Here is a 22,245-nt window from a genome sequence, read left to right on the forward strand (position 1 = left end):
TTGTTTTAATTTTTAGCTCTCACAAATAAGTGAGAACGTGCAAAGTTTGTCTTTCTGTGTCTGGCTTATTTCACTTAACATAATGACCTCCAGTTCCATCTATTTTGTTGCAAATGATAGGGTCTTCTTTTTTATGGCTGAATAGTACTCCATCATGTACATATACCACATTTTCTTTGTCTATTTGTCTGCTGATGGACACTTAAGTTGGTTCCAAATCTTGGCTACTGCAAATAGTGCTTTAATAAACATGGGAGTGCAGATATCTCTTTAATATCCTGATTTCATTTTTGGGGGGGTATTACTAGTAGTGGGATTGTTGGATCATATGGTAGCTCTATTTTTAGTTGTGTAAGGAACCTCTAAACTATTTTCTAGTAGTTTTAGTAATTTACATTCCCACCAACAGTGTACAAGGGTTCCCTTTTCTCCATATCTTCAACAGCATTTGTTATTGTCTGTCTTTTGGATAAAAGCCATTTTAACTGGGGTGAGATGATGTCTCATTGCAGTTTTGATTTGCACTTCTCTGATGATCAGTGATGTTGAGCACCATTTCATATAACTGTTTGCTATTAGCATGTCGTCTTTTGAAAAATGTCTATTCAAATATTTTGCCCATCTTTAAATCAGATTATTAGATTATTTTTCTATTGAGTTGTTTGTGCTTGTTATATATTCTGGTTATTACTCCCTTGTCAAATGGGCAATTTGCAAATATTTTCTCCCATTGTATGGGTTGTCTCTTCATTTTATTGTTTCCTTCACTCTGCAGAACCTTTTTAACTTGATGTGATTCCATTTATCCATTTTTGCTTTGGTTGTCTGTGCTTGTGGGCATTACTTAAGAAAATTTTTCCCCAGATCAATGTCCTGGAGATTTTCTCCAGTGTTTTCTTGTAGGAGTTTCTTTGTATAAGGTTTTATATTTAAATCTTTAATCATTTTATTTTTGTATATGGCAAGAGATAAGTGTTTACTTTCATTCTTCCACATATGGATATCTAGTTTCCCCAGCACCATTTATTGAGACCGTCGTTTCCTCAATGTATGTTTTTGGAGCCTTTGTCAAAAATGAGTTCACTGAAGATGTATAGATTTGTTTCAGGGTTCTCTATTCTGCTTCATTGGTTTATGTGTCTGTTTCTATGCCAGTACCATGCCGTTTTGGTTACTATAGCTTTGTAGTATAATTTGAATTGGCAAAGTGATTCCTACAGTTTTGTTCTTTTTGCTCAGAATAGTTTTGGCTATCCTGGATCTTTGGTGGTTCCTTAAAATTTTTCAGATTGTTTCTTTTATTTTGTGAGGAATGTCATTGGTATTTTGATAAGGATTGCATTGAATCTCTAGATTGGTTTGGGTAGTATGGACATTTAAATATAATTGGTTCTTCCAATCTATGAACAAGGAATATCTCTCCATTTTTTTGTGTCACCTCCTCAATTTCTTTCACCAGTGTTTTATAATTTTTATTGTGGAAATATTTCACTTCTTTGGTTAAATTAGTTCCTAGGTATTTAATTTTCTTTGCAGCTATTGTAAGAAAAACTGATTAAGGTTCGAGAGATTTGTCTGTAAAGTTTTATTAAAGATTGGGGTTGACATTAAGAGTACACTAATGCTAGGGTGAAATTTGGCTTTCTCTCTCGAACAAGATTTTCATCTAATGTTAAAGGATAACGAAATATTTTTGCTTGCCTTTTAAATAAACTACAGGAAAAAGAAGGGAAAGACAAGAGATGGATTGGAAAGCTAAATGTTCCCTCTATCAATAAGTAAAAGTTTTTGCCTTTTTGAAGTTTTTGAGTCATTATTTTGGCAAAATAAATAACTTACGGTGACCTGGAATTCTATTTCATAATATCAAATGTTTGAAATCTTTAACATATTTGACAGGCTTCCCAAAATCAAATTTCAGCTTCAAAATTGTCTTTTCCAACCTCTAACTTTGGGATACTACAGAGGGCCCCTGAAGCATCCAAAAGATAGGTAAACAGGATTATTTGACATGTTAAGTTACATGGGAAGTATTGTCAAAATAAAAAATAATGTTTACTTTTCTTCAGGTTATATTTTAGTGAATGTTAATATATGTTCCAAAATTGTATGGGATTTCTAAAATTCTAATATGACTAAATATATACTATCAATCATAATTATGGTTACTATATTAGTCCATTTTCATGCTGCTGATAAAGACATACCTGAGACTGGGCAATTTACAAAAGAAAGAGGTTTCATTGGACTTACAGCTCCACATGGCTGGGGAAGCCTCACAATCATGGTGGAAGGCAAGAAGGAGCAAGTCCTTCTTACATGGATGGCAGCAGGCAAACAGAGAATGAGGAAAATGCAAAAGTGGAAACCCCAGATAAAACCATCAGATCTTGTGAGACTTATTCACTACCATGACAATAGTATGGGGGAAACCACCCCCATGATTCAATTATCTCCCACTGAGACCCTCCCACAACACATGGGAATTATTGGAGTACAATTCAAGATGAGATTAGGGTGGGGACACAGAGCCAAACCATATCAGGTATTATGTTAGTTATTGTAGATCACAGAAATAACCAAATTTCCATGTCAATTGTGTTTTTATGACTGTTTAAAGTCATTTCTACAGTTAATTGCTTAATTCTGATGCAGTTTTTGAAAACTTCACAAGCACTGAAAATCCTAGAATATGATATATTTTAGGAGGTTTATGAAAGGATGGAATGGACCCTGAAAAGCACTCTTGAATACAGGTAAGAATTCCTATAACTTTAATGAAAAGGCTGACTGGTTTATAAAACCACTAACCCAGGTAGAACAAAATTAATTGAATACCAAGAAAATACTTTGCCAGATTTTCATGCTAAATCAACCAATACTGAAATTGTTTAGATACACAATTTAAATGAACTCCATGGTCTAAGTCAAATTACCTATGACAACCCATTAGTTGTCAGTGCTATGCACCTAAATTGGATAAACAACTGGTATTCAAGAGAACATAAGTCCAACATTAAGCATGGGCTCACGGAGAACCAGGAGGGCTGCCTTGTCCTTTCTGAGTTCTCAAAACTTTTGTTATTAAAGGTTCTGCATTCTGTGACTCATCATGGAAAACATAAAATGATCCAAATTAAATATATATTGGTGTGGTGATTTCTAAATTGCTAAAATAGTTTATGACCAATGTTTGGTTTGTGAAACCCATATTCCTTGGAAGACAAAGCTTTAGGTACGTTTGGCAACTTTATGGGCCATTCAGACATTTATAGAGGGATTTCATTCAGTTGTCATTTTCAATGCATGTTTTCTGGTTGTATAAAAGCTTTCCCATGCAAGAGGGTTGGCATTATAACAGTAGATTATTATACCACCATGTATTTTCACCAGGTAAAGAAAGCATTTCATGGTTCACTTATTGAGGACAATCAACCACTTCATAATTTAGAACCTGAAGATCGGATCTTCTGAGAACCTCAGAGAAAGACTGCCCTTGGCATCCACACTGCAGCAAAACTTCAGGACCTTGAACCTTGGGCTAATAATTTCACAACTGAGACGGCTTCATCTACACCCTTGGAACTATACCCATTAGAACCCTTAAGGTAAAGCTAACCAAGGAAGTTTCTACCCAGAAGAAGATTGCATCCTTGATATGAACAGCTTTTTCCCAAGATCATGCATCAAGACTTCTCTACTATCATGAGACTCTTACTTTGAATATTTTTCCCTTGCTTATGCCTCTATGAACAATAGAAGTGAAAAGGGGGTCTGTTGTGTGTACTAATTGTGTATACTTTGATTTGTGAAGGATTTTGAAGCCAGCCTTATACATGGATAAGCTTATACCTTGATAGATGGAAGATGAGGCGCAATGAAGGTAAGAAATTTTAAAGGTACATATGTGGCCTCATAGTCAGTCAGAAATAACACATTGGTTCATTCTTCTTAACCCACATCATGGGTTAAAGAGAACAATGCCAGGAGGCCTTCACTCTTCTAGAAGGGCATTATTTATTAGGTCCTTTTCCGCCATGGTTGGGGGTAAAAGAGACAGTGACTAGAAATTTATCCCTCATAATAAGCTCTATAGCAGATTCTATTGTAAAGGCTATGGTTGCAAAACAGACTTTAAATTCTCTTGTGAAAGTTATGCTGAATAATGGAATTGCTGTAGATTACTTACTGGCTAAACAGAGAAGTATCTGTGCAGCTGCTGGCACTTGTGGCCTGTGGAGAAATACATCACATCAGGTATTACAGAGATTCAGCTGTAGGGGATTAATGAAGAGACTGCTTAGTTAAGTAGGCAGACCCTTTATCTAGCTTATTCTTTGATCTATTTAATTTTAGGTGGTTTGGGTATGGGGATCTTGGGTAACTCTTCGTGTTATGCTCCGATATTCATGATAGTAGTCTCCCTGGTATACTGTATTCTCTTAAAAGATTTAAATTTTTGCATGCAGCCATCTCTAGAAAGTCAAATGGTCTCTCCAACTGGAATGACAAGAGCTGAAAGAAATGTGTGACCCTGAGGGCACTGTAACCTATAAATGACATGCTGAGACCAGAAACCCAAAATGGTAGTAACTAAGAGTGACACAAAAGCCCTAAGTTTTGGTCACACTCTCACCTAAGTGAGAACCTGACAAAAAGGGGAGTTTTTTAACAAAATTATGGGAGGCCATTGTTTTTGACTGAACTCATGCACAAGGCCCCAACAGAGCAGACCAAACCAAAATGGAGTCACTCATACTACCTGTGACATAATCAAACTAAGACTTTAAGGAAACACACAGATCCTAGAAGAGACCAGGTTTTGGGTTTTTTTCTCCTGTTTCTCCTGTTTGTTTGTTTGTTTGTTTGTTTGTTAACAGGGGAAAAAACCCCAAACCTGGTCTCTTCTAGGATCTGTGTGTTCCACCATAGAGTAGAAGGTCCCTCCTTGTCCTAGAGAAGATCTAGAACACATTTCTAGGACAGAATGTATAAGCCAGCCTTATACATGGATAAACTTATACCTTGATAGATGGAAGATGAGGCCCAATGAAGGTGAGAAACACATATCTATGACATTCCAGCATAAGAATCTAAGGTATAATTCCTACATGACAGGAATCTGCTCCATTAACAGTTGGTAGATCTCACTTGTAAAACTGTTTCAGCCCTCTTCTCCGAACCCAAGAGCAGTTTTTAAAATTCCTTTATAGATTATCTTTAATATTTTTAAGTCTATTTGGTTCTGTGATTTTTTCTTTGAATCATTTTTGCTAACATGTTACCTAGAAAATGGTTAATTTAATCTTTTTCTAATTTATTGGCAAAAAATGTGTTCACATTGTTTTATTTTTGGTATTCTTTCTATATATGCAGTTAAAGCCATTTTTTTATTTCTACTATTTACCTGCTCTCTCTCTCTCTCTCCTCTCATTCATCAATACTTTCAAAGTTTTAGTTATTAGCATTTTTTAAAGAATTAGTCTCTGGTTTTGTCATTTCTCTCTAATGTACTTTTGTCTTCAATATCATTACTTTTGCTCTTACCTTTGTTATCTATGAAATGCAGCTGCTTTGCTGTGACTCCTTTTATTCCTAGGACTAGGGAGCAGAGCTTGAGAGGAGGAAGAAGAAAGTGTACTATTTTTGAAATGAAATTAAGCCAAGAAAAATTGAGGCTGGCATTTCCTCTGAGAGGTGCTAGACTCAAGTTGTTCTTTAAAGGAAAAATTTTGAAACCGTTCTTTGGAGCTTTTGGAGAGCCCTAGAAGGTATGTTCCAAGGGAATATTTTCAGAGAATGTTAATGTTGTTTTTATTGCATAACAAATTTCTATGTAACCTTAGAGTCAAGAGAAAAAGGATCTTCTATTTTCTTAAAACACTGATTCACTGCAGAGCTCATAAATGCTAAATCACAGCATGGCAGGCAAGTGAAAAGAAAATAAGAAAGCAATGACTATCTACATAATTTATTTCTAAATCATAGTCCATAGGCTGATTTCTTTTAGCATTTGGCACTTTGCCAAGCTGATGAACCCCCTATCCACATGAAGTCAAGACCCACAGATAATATGGATTTCCCTTTCTCCAGCATTGGCAAGCACCTAAGTAATGTGAAGTATTTGGAAGAGCTTGTTTATATATGTCTGTATTGTCACCCATCAATTTGATCTCTTTGGTGACTTAGAATTCCTGATGTCCTCTGAGCCTACTCTGGGGTAATAGTTCCATCCCTCAGTTTAATGGAATTTTTTATTTTAATGAAAAAGTTCTTAGTGTAATTAGGCATGCAAATAAATAGACCAGCAATTATGGTGCATCATAATAAATGCTACATTAGAAATATGCAAAAGTGATATGAGAGGTAGAGACAGAATCCCTCACTCCATATTAAGGAATCATAACAGGATTCCTGGAAGAGGAACTGAAGCTTAAGTTATAAAGGTTAGCTTTACCTTGAGGCAAGGTTATCTGAAAGCTCTTTCAGACTGGGTATAAATGGATATATTAATCTGTTCTCACACTGCTATAAGGGCATACCTGAGACTGGGTAATTTATAAAGTTCCACGTGGCTGAGGAGGCCTCAGGAAACTTACAACCATGGCAGAAGGCACCTCCTCACAGGGTGGCAGGAGAGAGAATGAGTGTCGAGCGAAGGGGGAGGCCCCTTATAAAACTATTGTATCTCATGAGGACTCACTATCACAAGAATAGCACAGGAAGAACTTCCACCATGATTTAATTATCTCCACGTGGTCCTGGCTTTGACAGTGGCGATTATTACAATTCAAGGTGAAATTTGGGTGGAGACGCAGATCCAAACTATATCAATGGGTAAGAGGAGTTAAGGCCGTAGGAGTGAAGGGATTGGTGGAGCTCTGTAAAGGCAGTAAGGCCAGGTACATGGAGGATCCAGTGTTCCCATCTGCTAAAATGCTCCAGTCATGAGAAATGAGGCAAGAGAGGAGAGGAAGGGTAAGTAGCAAAGCATAACTTTTCTGAATTGGAATAGCTGATCGTGCCTTCTGGCACAGAAGATGCATACCCAACTCTCAGATCTCACCTAGAGAAAACAGTTCTGCCTCACTCAACCAGAGTTACTCTAAGTATGAGCCATCTGCCCTCATCTCACCTGGCTGGCTCGCCCTGTCTCAAATGACTGATGTCAAGGTAAGAACTGTCTTTCCATCTAGACCATGCCATTTGCTGATCTTTTCCCCTACCTCATCATTTCTAGAACAAGTGAGTCAGACCAGGGTAATCAGGGATGGGGGCTTCAGCTGATCCAGTCAGGAGAAAGCCAGGCCTCAGGTCATTAAAGCCAGAAGAAGGCCATGCTGGCTCACCACTAGGCTGATCCCACAATGTCCTTGGGGCAGCAAAACAGGGGCCTTGAGTATCCTATTGAAAGAATGTTCTGTTTCAAAAATATCCTCAAAGCTATTGTCCTAGGAAATATAAGAATGTTGTGTTATAATTCCTTACACTTACATTAGTTTATATAAAGATCTTAATCTGGCCCTAGTTGAAGGTTGGTGTATTGAGACCAGGCCCCTCATATAAAGTGTTTCTGGAACAGAAGGGCTGGAGTGAGAAGTCCATGGGGGACCTGTTCTCAAGAATAACTGAGATCTGTAGCAATGTTGTAAAGCGCTTTCACAAACTGCATCTCATGTCTTCCTCACTAAAACTTACAAACTGCATTTATTAATAATTCTTACTTTGCAGATGGGGAAATAGATGCTAGGGGAAGTTGCATAATTAACCAAGTTCTTTAGCTGGTGGGAGTAACATTTAGAACTCATATCCAGATCTCTTGACTCCTGAGCCCACAGCTTCAGTCTCTACCCAAAGCCGTGGTCTTGTGAAACTCTTATAAGCTCATAATTGTTTCACCTCAGCTATGAGGGCGTGTGCTGAAGGACAGAAAATCTAGCCCTTCAAGGTCTGGACTTATGAGTCCAAGGCAAGAGCAAAGTTAGCTGAACTCAGGCTGAGCTAATAAATTGATTTTGCACCCCTTATATTCATTCAGCTAAGGCCAGAATCATGCAGCCTGGATGTACAGGTGGGGATGAGGTGACCCCAGATGGCAGAGTGCAGGAGTAGGTGGGGGGTGGATAATTACAACAAGACTTTGCCTTATCTCTAAGTATTCTTGTCCTGTGGGGTGACCTTGAGAAATTGTTCTACTTCCCTGTTTCTCTAGCTCTGCAATGAATTGAATATGTGAGTGCCTGTGCTGTGAAGATGTAGGGATGCTCCCTGTCCTCAAGATGCTCACATCCAGAAGAATGCATTTTAAAAGGTCTAGGTATAAGGGAGAATGTTTTTCATTTTTGTTTTGTAGAATCATTAAGAAACCTATTCTTGTGGGAAACACAGACGAATAACATGTTATTTTAGATTTGAACATTTGTAAAGATTTTGGATGGATTTGGTATTTGAGCTGCTTTGTCAGGAAGTAGAATTTTGATGGTCAGGGCTGAGGACAGACTGGGGAGCAAATACAAGAATGTGAAAAAGCCAGACGTGCAGTCTCTCTCTCTCTCTCCTCTTCTCTCCACCCCTCTAGTAGTTCTGTTTCTCTGAAGAATCCTAATGTGTACCCCAACTGTTTCCAAAATGATTTTGAGATTGCTAAGCAGCCACATTCAGTTGAACCTGGCTTTACATTTTGTAGGTTTAAGCAATTTTGGGGGCAATGAATGTACCTTCAATAGACTTTTGAGTGTCAACCTTTATTTTCTCCCAGTCCATTGCTTACAGTCCCCAGGCTACTGCTGCTCTGTCTAATGATCCTTACAGTAACTACACTAAAAGAATAGACAATGCATTTAACAGAGACTGATCCCTGGAGTCTGCACATAAGATTTAGTCTGCAGTTGATACTAATAAACATGAACACAGCCTACACTGCTGTTCCATCTGCCTTAAGGTTTAGATAGCATATGTGAGAATGAAGTGGCCCCTCTGAAGGAAACAGGAAACTTATATAGTAAAATGTAATTAAACCAGGATAAGCAGCTATCTTGGAAACTGTGGCAAGAAGCTTACAGAAAATTTTGGAGATGTCGATAAGGGAGACATGGAGAGTAAGGGGTGGGTCACTGTTTCTCCAAGGCTGATAAATCATGGCTCCAATGTGGACTTGGTGTCAGGCCTCCCAAATGATGCTGCTCCTCACCACACACACACACACACATACGTAGACACACACACACACACACACACACACACACACACACACGGGGAGAGAGAGTTTTAAATTTCCATGCAACCTGGAAGACATACTTCTTCTTCCTGGGGCCCAGTTTTCTCATCTGTAATATGATGGGAGTAAGCCAGACGATCTCTAAGTTCTTTTCCAATTCTGGCATTCTATAACTCTAAAGTTTGTTTTCTCTGATCAGTTCTGTGATTTGGAAGACAATGAGTTGATAATCCAGTGGGCTATGACAGTTATAGTTCTCTTAATAAGTTAAATTAGAGTATTCATGTTTTGGCATATTCACATCCACGTTTGCAGACTCTGATTAGCATGGACAATTTTCTCTCCCAAATCACTTCCACACAAACTTATCAAATCAACTGACTAGTCGCACTCATCCTGACCATATCACATCACAAGGTGGCATGCATTAAGGCAGTTATAACATCCCCCAAGGTATTTGCACAATGACTGCTCACCGCAGGGAACAGGCTTCCCTCTCTGCAACAAACAAGGAAAATGTCTTTTAAAATGCTCTAAATAATACATGTGAAAACCTAGGCAATACTCAAGGTATAAAGGAAAAAAGCAAAAATGGCTAAATTCCCACCACTCAGAGATTATCACCATAAACTTGTCAGTGAACATTCTAACATAAATTTTCTATGTTTATATATACACACACATAATTTTGTATAAATGGGATCATATTATATATGCAATTTTATAATAATTTTTAAATCTTATGAAAACTTTTATGTTTTAAATTATATCTAAAACTTACTTTACAGTCCAGTAATATTTTAATACAGAATTTTTAAATTATAGTATATTTTTCTTGTATTTAAGGAAAGATTATTGGTCTACAAAGGGGAGATTAGAAGACTTGCTTTCTCAACCCATAGTTGTACCATCTATGTCTAAAGATACTGAAAAATGTGAAAACTGACGTAACAGAGAATTCTGACTTTCTAAAGAAATCATGCAAAACTTTACATGAAACAAACAAATGATGAAAACTATCATCATTTGTGAGTTTCCCTCACTTTTTAGATGTTAATAATTTGCCATAGTGGGTCTTATGAAAAACAAAAATTTCAGATGATATAGCATGTCAATTAAGTTGTTGTCAATTTTGAGGGCAATGACTCATAGTTTAAAGAAGGAAAATTGAATATTTTAATTGTAGACTTGATGAGCTCTTTAAATGCCAAAAATGATTTGTTACAAATTTTTGAACTAGAAATGAAAACTCCCTGAAGCATCTTCTAGGGTAAATAGTCATACTGCATTAACCGTAAGAGCATAACCAATAACTTAGAGACCTTTTACAATTTTAAAATCAAATATTGCTGAATGCCTGCTGGATGAAAAGTAAATAAAAGACGTTACAGCAGGAACACTTTCCAATATTACAGCAACTCAGTGAATTTCACTTCTGCTGCATCCTGAAGGAAGATGGTTGTCTCAGGAAAATCAATTTGAGTTGCAAGCTGAGCTAGCTGCTTTATTTACAGAACACCATTTTTACTTGAATGAACAAGGAAAATACAAACTATGGTTATTCAGTTGCGTATTTTGGCAGATATTTTCTGGAAAATTAACAAAGTAGCCTGTCACTGCCAGGACTAACATTTTTTGTTAATGTTGCTGATTTTGTGTTTTGTGCTAATGATAAAGTTTCAACTTTTAAGAGATTCTAATTTTGGAAAACTTTTATCTTCCACTGTGAATTTGTCCACTTCACAATGCTTGAAGACATTTTTATGAGATTTATAGGTATTCATAAATGTGATTTATTTATTTATTTATTTTTTGAGACGGAGTCTTGCTTTGTTACCCAGGCTGGAGTGCAGTGGAGTGATCTCAGCTCACTGCAACCTCCACCTCCCAGGTTCAAGCAATTCTCCTGCCTCAGCCTCCCCAGTAGCTGGGATTACAGGCGCCCACCACCACACCCGGCTAATTTTATATTTTTAGTAGAGACAGGTTTTCACCGTGTTGGCCTGGCTGTCTCGAACTCAAATGATCTGCCTGCCTCAGCCTCCCAAAGTTCTGGGATTACAGGTGTGAGCCACTGTGCCCAGCCAAAAATGTGATTTTTTTAAGTATCATTTACTTTTTGATATCAATATTCAAATTTATATTTACCAATATGTAATCTTGTAAAAAATATACATGGGTAAAGATCTATTCAAAGTGCAAGATAGACCAGTGGATTTTAATGTTACAGAGTACCAAAAGTTCATTGCTAATCATTTCACATCCCACAATGAAGCTTACCTTTCAGAAACTACTGCCTGTTGCAATTTGATGTTATGTCAAAGAAGGCTATCCACAGTTATAAAAGGCTACTTAAATGCTTCTGTCCTTTTCAAGTATATGTCTCTATGAAGTTTGAATTTTTTCAACCCAAATAGCATATTGCAACAGATTGAAAGCAAAAACAAACATGAGAATCCAGCTGACAGTAGAGACGTGCAAAGATGTAAAACAATGCCACGCTTATCACTAAATGTTTTTGTTTTAGAAAACACATTTGTCATAAATATGTTAATTATGTCAACATGCAATTGGCTTATTGTTATTTTGAATCAATCAAATATTTTTAAAATTCAGTTTTATTTCTGATATCATAACTGCTGATAAATATAATCCACAGAAATGAAAGCTCTTTAGAGTCCTCAATGATTTTTAAGAGTTGTAAAATGGTGTTGTGACCAAAATATTTGAGAACCACAAATCTAAAGTAAATCCTAATTTACCCAATTTATTTAATGGATACCTTGATTTAAATTGCCTATTTATTTACCTTGTCTATTAAAAAGCTATACCCTACTAATGAAATAAAAATCAATGTATCCTTTTTCATAAAAGAACAATTGCTTAAGCAATAATGTTGATTTGGAGTTTAAATGTATGGTTCAAATAGTACCTATAGTTTTTTTTTTTCTTTTTAAGGAATTTGAAGTCAAAATTTATATTTTCATCTCCTGTTATTTTTTATTTTTAATATCAGTTTGGCAATAGGGAAACATTGACTTATTTGATTAAAATGGTTAAGATCCACACTGAATGTGCATTACTACTAGATCATGGACAAACTTATTCCTTTCTAACTTACAATTTAGCATTCGTTCATTTTTAAACAAATTTGAATGTAAATTATTCACTGGGCTTCTCAGAAGGAATTTGTACTTTCAGTTAGGGATATTATTAAATCTTAAATTTGTAGTGTATGGTCTATGGTTTATTATTTTCTCCCCTGGCATTCAGCAAAGTTCTTGACGCATAAGACATACTCAGTAAATGTTTGTTGGATGACTGACGGATAAATGATGAGCACATGAGTGAATAAATGAGTAAATGAGTGAATGACTGGATTTTTTAATCAAAAAAGTATGTTTAGCCATATGCATATTTTATGACAAATTAGAAACAAGAATGATCCTTTGAATATGTATGCCCCACCAGGCAGCCACCTCTGGTTCAGAGCCTCCTTCCCGACCCCAGGCTATTCTGACCCTGATAGCCTAAGTGCTGTTCCTACCTTTACTTGGACTTTCTTTCTTTCTTCCTTTCTTCCTTCTCCTTTCCCTTTCCTTTCCTTTCCTTGTTTCATTCTTCTTGCCCAGGCTGGAGTACAGTAGCGTAACCTCGGCTCACTGCAACCTCCGCGTACTGGGTTCAAGCAATTCTCCTGCCTCAGTCCCCCCGAGTAGCTGGGATTACAGGCGCCTGCCACCACACCCAGCTAATTTTTGTATTTTTGGTAGACACAGGGTTTCACCATGTTGGCCCGGCTGGTCTCAAACTCCTGACCTCAGGTGATCTGCCTGCCTCGGCCTGCCAACGTACTGGGATTACAGACATGAGCCACCACGCCTGGCCACCTTTCCTTAGACTTTCTTTATGCCCCGTTTAGCCTGGACTTCTGAGTGCCACTTGCTCCTGTCTGACTCTTCACTGACATGACATAGCCCATTATCTCATGTTAGGCTTTTCTTGGAAACAGCACAGGATGAGGATAAAGAAGAGAGTGGACTCAGGAACCTACCTCCTAGCCTGGCTCTACTACTTCCTGGCTGGCTGACTTTGAGCAAATGCCTTTGTTCCCGTCCTCTGTATGGTAGAGATCATAAGAGCATTACCCTCAAGGGTTTATCATGAGAATTCCATGGGTGAGTCTTTGTAAAGTGATTAGAATGGTGCCTTGCACACAGTAAGCTCTTTATAGATGTTTATTAAATAAATGTAAAAGTATATAAGGACAGCATGACATGGCTGGCCTTTAGAAGCCTGTTAGACTTCAGGTTGAGTGAGGGTGTGGGAAGCCCCTTTCCCCAGACCTGCCTACCGCATTGTACAGCTCTTTGGACCCAAGTTCTGGCTCTTCACAGATGGGCTTCATTCTCCACACTGGGTCACATCTGGCTGTATCTTGAGACAGACCATCCTACCTGGGGAACACAAATTTCCACATCTAGGACAAGTAAAACAACTGCCATTAAAATATAACTTTCATGAGGTATCCTTCCACCTACATAGAAATATCAAAGATTATCAGAAAAAGGATGAGAAGAGCATTCTCTAAGAGCAGAAATTACTCATAAGAGCAGAAATTACTCATAAGAGCAAAACAGAGGAAGGTAGGAAAAATAAATTCAGACTGGGAATAAACATTTCTGGATTATGTTACAAATCATGTATAGTTGGGAATAGTCACCTGCCTAAAAGGATTAATCAGTCTTCCTTTCTGGTTAGTATACATTCTGTTCAGACACTGCAAGGGTTATCTGAGAGAGCTTGTCCCCTGAAAGCCCATAACCTTTGTCTGCAGCTTGTTCAATAGACATATGTAATTATTGTACATTTGAGTTAGTCCCATCATGTCATGTTGGCTGAGATGTCAAATAATTTCTAACTGGATCAGTTACAAACCTTTCTTTTTCCTGTTTAAACCATAATCCCTGCAGTTTAGATATGTTTCATTTCCTATGAGCTGTTAATGAGGATGATGTTCTTCTTCAGAGTTGGAATAAAGGAAAAGTTGTCTTAAATAAGCACCTGGAGGCCTAAGAAATCTCATGGAACTGTTAGGGCCTAGAGATAGGGCCTAATCACTATAAAAGAAGTATCTTAAAATAGTTAAGTTTCACACACCTTAACCACCATGTTTTATGTAAATAGGAAAATGCCAGTAACTAAACTCGTGTTTAAAAATGTAACATTTGAGAAGATCCTAGGATTGCTGCATTTGTCAATGGATAACGTAAGTAGCAGTTCATCAACCTGCAAACACTGTACCACATTCACTGGTACACAGTTACAACCTAGAAACCATCAGCAATCTAGTGTGCAGCCCAAGAGACTGTCCCTTCTTTCAGTCATTACTCCCTTCTCTGATTTCTAACAGCATAGGTTAGTTTTGTCTGCTTTTGTATTTAAGTAAATGGAACCATTTTCTATGTACTCTTTTGACTCTGACTTTCCTTCATTACTGGTTGTGAGATTCACCCATTACATAGTTTGATTTTAAATCTTGCTACTTTCAGGCTCTGTAACTTAGGGAAGTTGCTGTAGAATCAGGGTAACAATAGCTAATACTTAGGAATGAGTGCAAGAATGAAATAAGATAACAGGAGAAGGCCTCTCAGCCAGTGCCTATTTCTAACAGATGCCCTTCCTATCTCTCCTCCGATAGCCTCTTCTGTCCCACCCTACTCCTTGACCTTGATACCACACTGCAGCTTCCTCTAGCTCTTCTCACATGGGTCTGGGCATCTGCAGCAGTGGGCAGGCAACACCCAGGCTCCTGGAAGATCTGCTTTCCCTAATTAATAGGCTTCATAAAGAACTCTGAGGATAAAAATAAAAGCCATAGTCTGGGAGAAACTACTTGGTGAAGAACCTGTATCCAGAATGTAAAAAGAGACCTCTCAAAACTCAAAAGTAAGAGAATAAATACACAACTAAAAAGCTGGGCTAAGAGTTTGAACAAATATTTCACCAAAGGAGGCATGTGGATGACAAATAAACACATGAAAAGATGCTCAACATCATTAGTCATTAGGAAAATGCAAAGATGTTGTGGGAAGTCAGGGACCCTGAATGGAGGGACCGGCTGAAGCCATGGCAGAAGAACATAAATTGTGAAGATTTCATGGACATTTATTAGTTCCCCAAATTAATACTTTTATAATTTCTTACGCCTGTCTTTACTGCAATCTCTGAACATAAATTGTGAAGATTTCATGGACACTTATCACTTCCCCAGTCAATACCCTTGTGATTTCCTATGCCTGTCTTTAATATCTTAATTCCTTCATCTTCGTAAGCTGAGGAGGATGTATGTCACCTCAGGACCCTGTGATGATTGCATTAACTGCACAAATTGTTTGTAGAGCATGTGTGTTTGAACAATATCAAGTCTGGGCACCTTAAGAACAGGATAACAGCAATGTTCAGGGAACAAGGGAGATAACCTTAAAGTCTGGCTGCCTGTGGGCCAGGCAGAACAGAGCCATATTTCTCTTCTTTCAAAAGCAAATAGGAGAAATATCACTGAATTCTTTTTCTCAGGAAGGAACATCCCTGAGAAAGAGAATGCATCCCTAAGGGGAGGCCTCTGAAATGGTCGCTCTGGGGACGCCTGTCTTTTGTGGTCGTCGATAAGGGATGAAATAAGCTCTGGTCTCCTGTAGCACTCCCAGGCTTATTAGGATGAGGAAATTCCCACCTAATAAATTTTGGTCAGACCAGTTGTCTGCTCTCAAACCCTGTCTCCTGATAAGATGTTATCAATGACAATGCATGCCCGAAACTTCATTAGCAATTTTAATTTTGCCCTGGTCCTGTGGTCCTGTGATCTCACCCTGCCTCCATTTGTCTTGTGATATTTTATTACCTTGTGAAGCATGTGATCTCTGTGACCCACACCCTATTTGTACACTCCCTCCCCTTTTGAAAATCACAATAAAAACTTGCTGGTTTTGTGGCTTGGGGGGCGTCAACAGAAAGTTGATTTCTGAGAATTGTTTTTTTACAAACTTCAACAGATTTCAAAATTAGTTCATGGCTCAGGAGATCAGTCTGACTCAGGTTTATGTGCAAACAATAGACATAGTTTAAAAAAATCATCAGGAACACCTAAGATCAAAGCTTTTTTGTTCCAGCTGCTAAGCGGGAGATTTTGTGGCATCCATTTTAGTCCCTTGGCAGTCATAATCCTGAGTTCTGTGCTGTGACATAGAAGCAGTCAACGAGATCACTGAAGGAGAAGCTAATAGTACAGAAACTTCCAGTGTTCCCACAAAGAAGTGAATTTGGTATTATATTGTACACAGAAAAAAAATTTTTAATAAAAATCGAAAAATAAGGCTTTGATTAGAAAAACACTTAGTAAAACAGAGAGGAATAGGCTTTATGACCTGGAGTATTAAGCCTTGTTTCAAAAAATTGCAAAACCAAGAAAATGAAAATCAACAGGTATAAATACAGTAGAAAATCTAAGGTAGAGTGACTCAGTTCTGACAGTTGTCTGATATATAAAGATACACAGGATAGTCCCATGGGAATGAACAGGAATCCTAGATTCCTAGGCCTTGAGTTCAAATTCTGTCTCCACTACTTACCAGATATGTGACCTTGAGTTACTTTTGCAAAGTTTTATCTTCCTATTCTAAAAAATAAGGGTCATAAAACTACCTACCTCATAAGATTGTTTGAGGTGAGCTAACACCATAAAACATTCAACAGAGTGTTTAGTTGTAAGGACTCAATAAATGTCAGCTTTATTTTTATGAAGTATAACTGAGATATGCTCTAAGCAATCATCTTGTATCAGAATTACCCAAACTTGCCCATCATAACAATCACCTGGGGCTTTTATGGAACATACAGATTCCAGGGCTCTGACTCAGACCTACTGAAACTGCATCTCCAGAGGAGGGGCCCAGGACTCTATTTAACAAGAGCCTCAGGGCTCTAGGCACATTTGGGAAATGGAGATGATGTTAGTAAAATTTGAAATTTACCTTGGATAAGCAGCATCACTTAGACAGTGAGGGTGAAGAATAAAAATTTGGGATGCACTAAAGTCTACTCTTTTCTCCACTTCACATTTATTGGGAATATTCTGGAAAGTGGCTTTTGCCCGTGGTTCCTAAATGTCTTCCCCCTGTGAGCTATACCAGTCATCAGGTGTGTTATGTCCATACAGCTTTCCTAAGAAATGGAAATTAAAGTGTCTTTCCAACTCCACAGGCACCATAGCTGCTGAATAATAAAGAGGATAAATGGCTCACATTTAGGAACTACTTACTATAGGTACAATTGGGAATTGTCAGGATGCAGGTCTTTTTACAAAAGTTCTAGCAGCTGCATTTTACTAAATGAAGGGTTTGTTGCTGTTGTTGTTGTTGTCGTTGTTGTTAATGGCCACACTGGTGTATACCAATAAACAGAAAATCTCATTAGCATCCTTTCTTTTTCCCACACACCTTCTCTATACGGCTTAGAGGCAAGGTGGGGATTAATTTGTTTTGTATCATGGGAAGGGAGGTATTCAGAAAATTAAATCATGGATAAACTTGAAACAGACACAGTCAGAAGTAACCTTATCATTAAGTGACATTTATTATGTTCCCATATCACATAATTCTACTAATTTACAGAGCTCATGCCAGCTTATAAATTTTATGCATTTTTTCCTCCCAATCTTTCATCTATTTCTGTTTCCCTACATATTAGTTAGGAATGTTTTTAGCTTTAAGTAACAAAGCCCAACTAAAAGTAGCTTAAGTCATAAGGATATTTATTATTTATTTAATGAGAAGTCTAGAGTGGTATAGATGGCATCATGGTTGTTTGGTACCTCCAAGATGCCAATCATAGATCTTTATTCCTTTGCTTCACTATTCTCAGTGTTGGCCTATTGTCCCCTTGGTTGTCATTGTATGTTCACAAGATAGCACAATTCCCGCATCACCTCCTTACATCATTTTCAATGCCAGGAAGCAGAAATACAAGGGGCAGGTGCAAAAAAAAAAAGTGATTTGGCACTGACTAGTTATAAGAAGAGCACTAACTCCTCAGGGTAGTATAACTTGGCAAATGTTAAAACAATGAACAGTAATAATATTGTACACTTTGTGTCAAGCATTGTGCTTTACAATTATTATCTTTTTAATCTTCACAACAGTGCTATGAGAGTAATACTATGAAAATCTTCTCTTTTTTTGAGACGGAGTCTTGCTCTCTTGCCAGGCTGGAGTGCAGAAGCATGATCTCAGTTCACTGCAACCTCCACCTCCCAGATCCAAGCAATTCACCTGCCTCAGCTGAAAATCCTCATTTTATAGCTATTAAAAGATGATGTAGCAATATTAAAAATGATTTTTACAAAAAAAATTTGACATTTTAGCCTACCATTCTATACAAAATGTTTTAATTTTGTCCTGAATATGGACATGTGTGACTCAGATCTACCTTCAGGGAAGGACCTGTTGCCTTAGCTCCTAAGAGTGTTGTTATGAGACACCTTTCAGCTGGCAGCCCCTCGGGGGAGAGAACTGACTCTCCCAGGCTTGCCTTCTCCCTCGGTGGCCAACATCCAATCACTGACTGGGGGTATACAGACCAGGTATTCTGGCCCAATGTGGGACAACTCTAAATGGGCCAGTTCATCTAGACTCCCCCCTCTGCCCATTCCTGATTCCTCTTTCTTCTTTCTACAGGTCTTGATCCTAAGGGTATTTCCTGATAAACATCCTGAATCCAACTCTGTCTTAGAATCTGCCTCCTAGAAAAAAATCAAACTGTGACAACTTTTAAGATCCCTTCCACCTCCTGTCTACATGCATTTTTATTTTACATTATTGCAGACATACTGAAGTACTACTTTTGTTATAATTTTTAATCTTAACGTTCTATCATGATCAACTCCTCATGTTGTTAAATAGCCTTCATAGTTACCTTTTTAAAATTTAAAACTAAAGTAATTTAATCATATTACAGAATGTTTGAAAAAAAATTACTCATAATCCCACTACCAAACATAGTTGATCATTTTGACATATTTCCTGTTATTTTTTCCCAATGAATAGTTTTGATAAGGTTATAATCACAACTTATAAGCAGCGCCCTTTTCCACATTATTTTAAAATTCTTTATTTATTTACTTTTATGATCTCACTCCAGAAAGGATTAAAAGCAGCCTATAAAATTACATAAATTCAGTAAAAGGGAAGCTAGGCATCAGCAGGGGTCTTCTATTCCTCGGGGATTTATGTAAACATACATCAAATACTTGAACATGTGGCAAATGAGAATCCAGAGCCCTTCTAAGATTTTGAGAATATCTGACTTCTTCATGTGTTTTTCTTAACTCCTTTGTCTGCCTAACAGTGAAAACTGGCTACCCAAGTCTTGCCCATATCAATCCGGGTGATAAGCACAGTACTTTTACTAGTTGCCACACATTCACACACTCAAAACCTATGAAATACACTAAAGAAAAAAAATAAAACCCACTTTAACTAGACATTTTGTGACTCTGCTCACTTCACTAAAGGTTTGGAGTTCCCATCTTTCTGTCTCCCTCTTCCTTCCCCATTTGCTGTTGTAACAGACAAATTCTTCCCCTCCCCTACTGTAGCATCAGTTCCACCTAATTTCAGGCCCTTCAGACCGAGCTTTTGCCCCACAGCAGCTTATTTCACCATTCATTTCCTCAATATGGGCAGGTTTTGTCCTACAAGGAATGCTCTCTTTTTAAATATTGAGAAAAGAAAAATATTTTTGGATCTCCACATTAAAATAAGAGAGTGAGGGAAAATGAGAGAGTATGATGCCAACAGAGAGGCTGGTCACAAAGTATAGGTCAAGCAGTTTCTGAATTTGAAAAGTTGTGAGGGAGGGCAGAGGAAGGATTGAAATCAAGCAACATGACAAAGAAGTATCTGAATAACTTAGCAGCTGGTGGGACCTGTGGAACCAAAGAGATGGGGAAGTAAAGTTACACCAGAATTATGAATCAGGGATATTTAGGAAAGTAGCCCCATCATGGGATGGAATAGGAAACTTAGGAAGGAGAGTCACTTTGGAGGGGATGATGGCGCATTTACCTTCTCAGGTAAGGATCCTGCAGAATGTGTTTGTAATTGGAGTGTGGATGAATGGGACCTTAGGAAGGATGTTGAGACTGATCTGACTCCTGGCTGCCTATGAACATCTGCAGGGGACTACAGAATGACACTATAACTATAAAAACCAGTCCAAAGAGAAGGGAGATTTGTAATAGGGTGCAGGGCAGGATGAATTAAAACAATTTTCTGGGTAAGCATCAGGTGATGGGGTGATGTGGGGGAGATGGATTAGTGGAGCAAGTGAAAGACTGTGACTTCTAGAGTGTCCACAGTTAGGGCTTTTCTTTTCTGTTATTTTGCCTGTCTGAGTGTTGGCATTATTTTGTGAAAGGGGGAGGCATCATGCTGGGGATGAAAAATGATTTTCTGGTACTTGCTGCGGCTAACTCTGTTACCATAGCAACTGACTTAATCAGCCAGGTGGGAGGATTTTACTAGAGACAGTCTATACTGGACTGTTGTGATTTCAAAGGGAAATATTTACAACTCTGTCAGTATAGCTGTTCCAGTTTAGATTGTGACAGCATGGCAGGTTAAACTCTATTTCAAAGATTTCTAAAGAGTTTAATCATTATTAGCCCAAATTAACCCTCTTTTTGACCAGTTACCAAAAGCAAAACCTTGCAGTATGTACAGCCCATGGTGGTTGGGGTTAGTTTGTCTTTTTTTTTCTCTCTCTGTTGATAGTGAAATTGGTTTGTCCACTTTGGGGTTTAAACCAAACCAAAATACTAAAATTACTGTGTGAGACCGATGCGGGGAGCTATGGACAGTTTTTGTCTTATCTCATTCAGAACTAAGAGGGTCTCCTTATTCCCCCCCACAAAAAGCCTCTCCATCAAGCATTGATGAGAAATAGATGGAGGCTTGGTGGGAGGAGTTGGTTTATTTCACAGAGCTCGGAGCCTTTTACCTCCTCCCCATGTGAAGACAATATATTATCTTGTCTTTCATTACAGCAGGGGGCTGAGTCTCTGCTTCACTTCCATCTCCTTTCTCCAGCCTTTCCTCCTTCTATATCTCCATTTTTAGATAGAACTATAGGATGTGGTACAGACTCCTCCAGCTGGGGCTCCCCACATTCATTTCTTAAAACCGTCTATAAAAGACAGCCAGTTAGTGACTTCATTTGTTCATGGCAAATCAAATCTTTCATTTACCAGAATCTTCCTTCCTTAGATAATACAGAGTAATTATAAATAAAAGTGTTTTCTCTGTGTACTTGCTGTTAAATATATATATATAAGTTCTTTTAGGCTTCTGCATGCCTTTGGTTTGAAAGCCAGATTTTCCTGACTTTTGAAGTGAAGCACCTCTCTAGATTCTGGCAATTACAAAATCTGGATATACCATTTTGCACCAAAAGTGTAAAGAATAAGTGTACAGGTCTGAGCTTTCAGCCTCAGATTTTCTCTCCTCTATTAAGATTGACTCTGACCTTAGCTAAGTGTAACACTAATTATTACAGGATTTAAATTATTGTTTTACTTCTCCCTTCATCCCCCAGTGGTATTTCCCATTTTGAAAGATGATTTTGTTAATTAATCTTAAATGGTGAAACATTTGTGTGTGAAGATAAATTTGAAAGGGGCGATATTGAGAACTCTTGCACATTCCCAGCCCCATTTCTGGAATCAGTACTACTCCACTCCCAAACATAGTTCATCAGAGAATTACACAGAATCAGCTTAGAAACACTCATCACTGAACTTTTCAAAACTTTCTCCCAAACTTTCACCTAAAACTAAAGATCTCTCATCCATTATTTATTCATCTGTATATTTGTTGAGACATTGTTACAGACTTTGGACATCATGGATATACGTTTTGGGCATTGTTCATTTTATACTTGAACTTGCTTCTGGAAGAGTTACCATTTTATTA

The 22,245-nt window shown here is 37.8% G+C and overlaps 1 protein-coding gene across 30 annotated transcripts in view; it reads left to right on the forward strand.

Annotated features, from left to right (window-relative positions):
- Positions 1 to 22,245, forward strand: part of LOC100977566 (cytochrome b5 reductase 4) — a 173,723-nt gene that overhangs the window by 126,442 nt on the left and 25,036 nt on the right. For 2 of the 30 annotated variants that reach the window (XR_008625672.2, XR_010112466.1), the window contains 4 exons: positions 3,394 to 3,608; positions 3,815 to 3,883; positions 5,600 to 5,771; positions 8,213 to 9,809. The gene's annotated coding sequence lies outside the window, so the exon portion shown is untranslated. Of the gene's footprint in view, positions 1 to 2,620; positions 2,757 to 3,393; positions 3,609 to 3,814; positions 3,884 to 4,911; positions 5,056 to 5,569; positions 9,810 to 13,212; positions 13,396 to 14,404; positions 14,487 to 14,918; positions 15,189 to 18,458; positions 18,618 to 18,951; positions 19,113 to 22,245 lie in introns of those variants that run through there. The other 28 variants (XR_008625688.2, XR_008625698.2, XR_008625682.2 and 25 more) reach the window with 28 other exon arrangements.

Source organism: Pan paniscus, chromosome 5 (genome assembly GCF_029289425.2).
Source record: "Pan paniscus chromosome 5, NHGRI_mPanPan1-v2.0_pri, whole genome shotgun sequence".
NCBI lineage: Eukaryota > Metazoa > Chordata > Mammalia > Primates > Hominidae > Pan > Pan paniscus.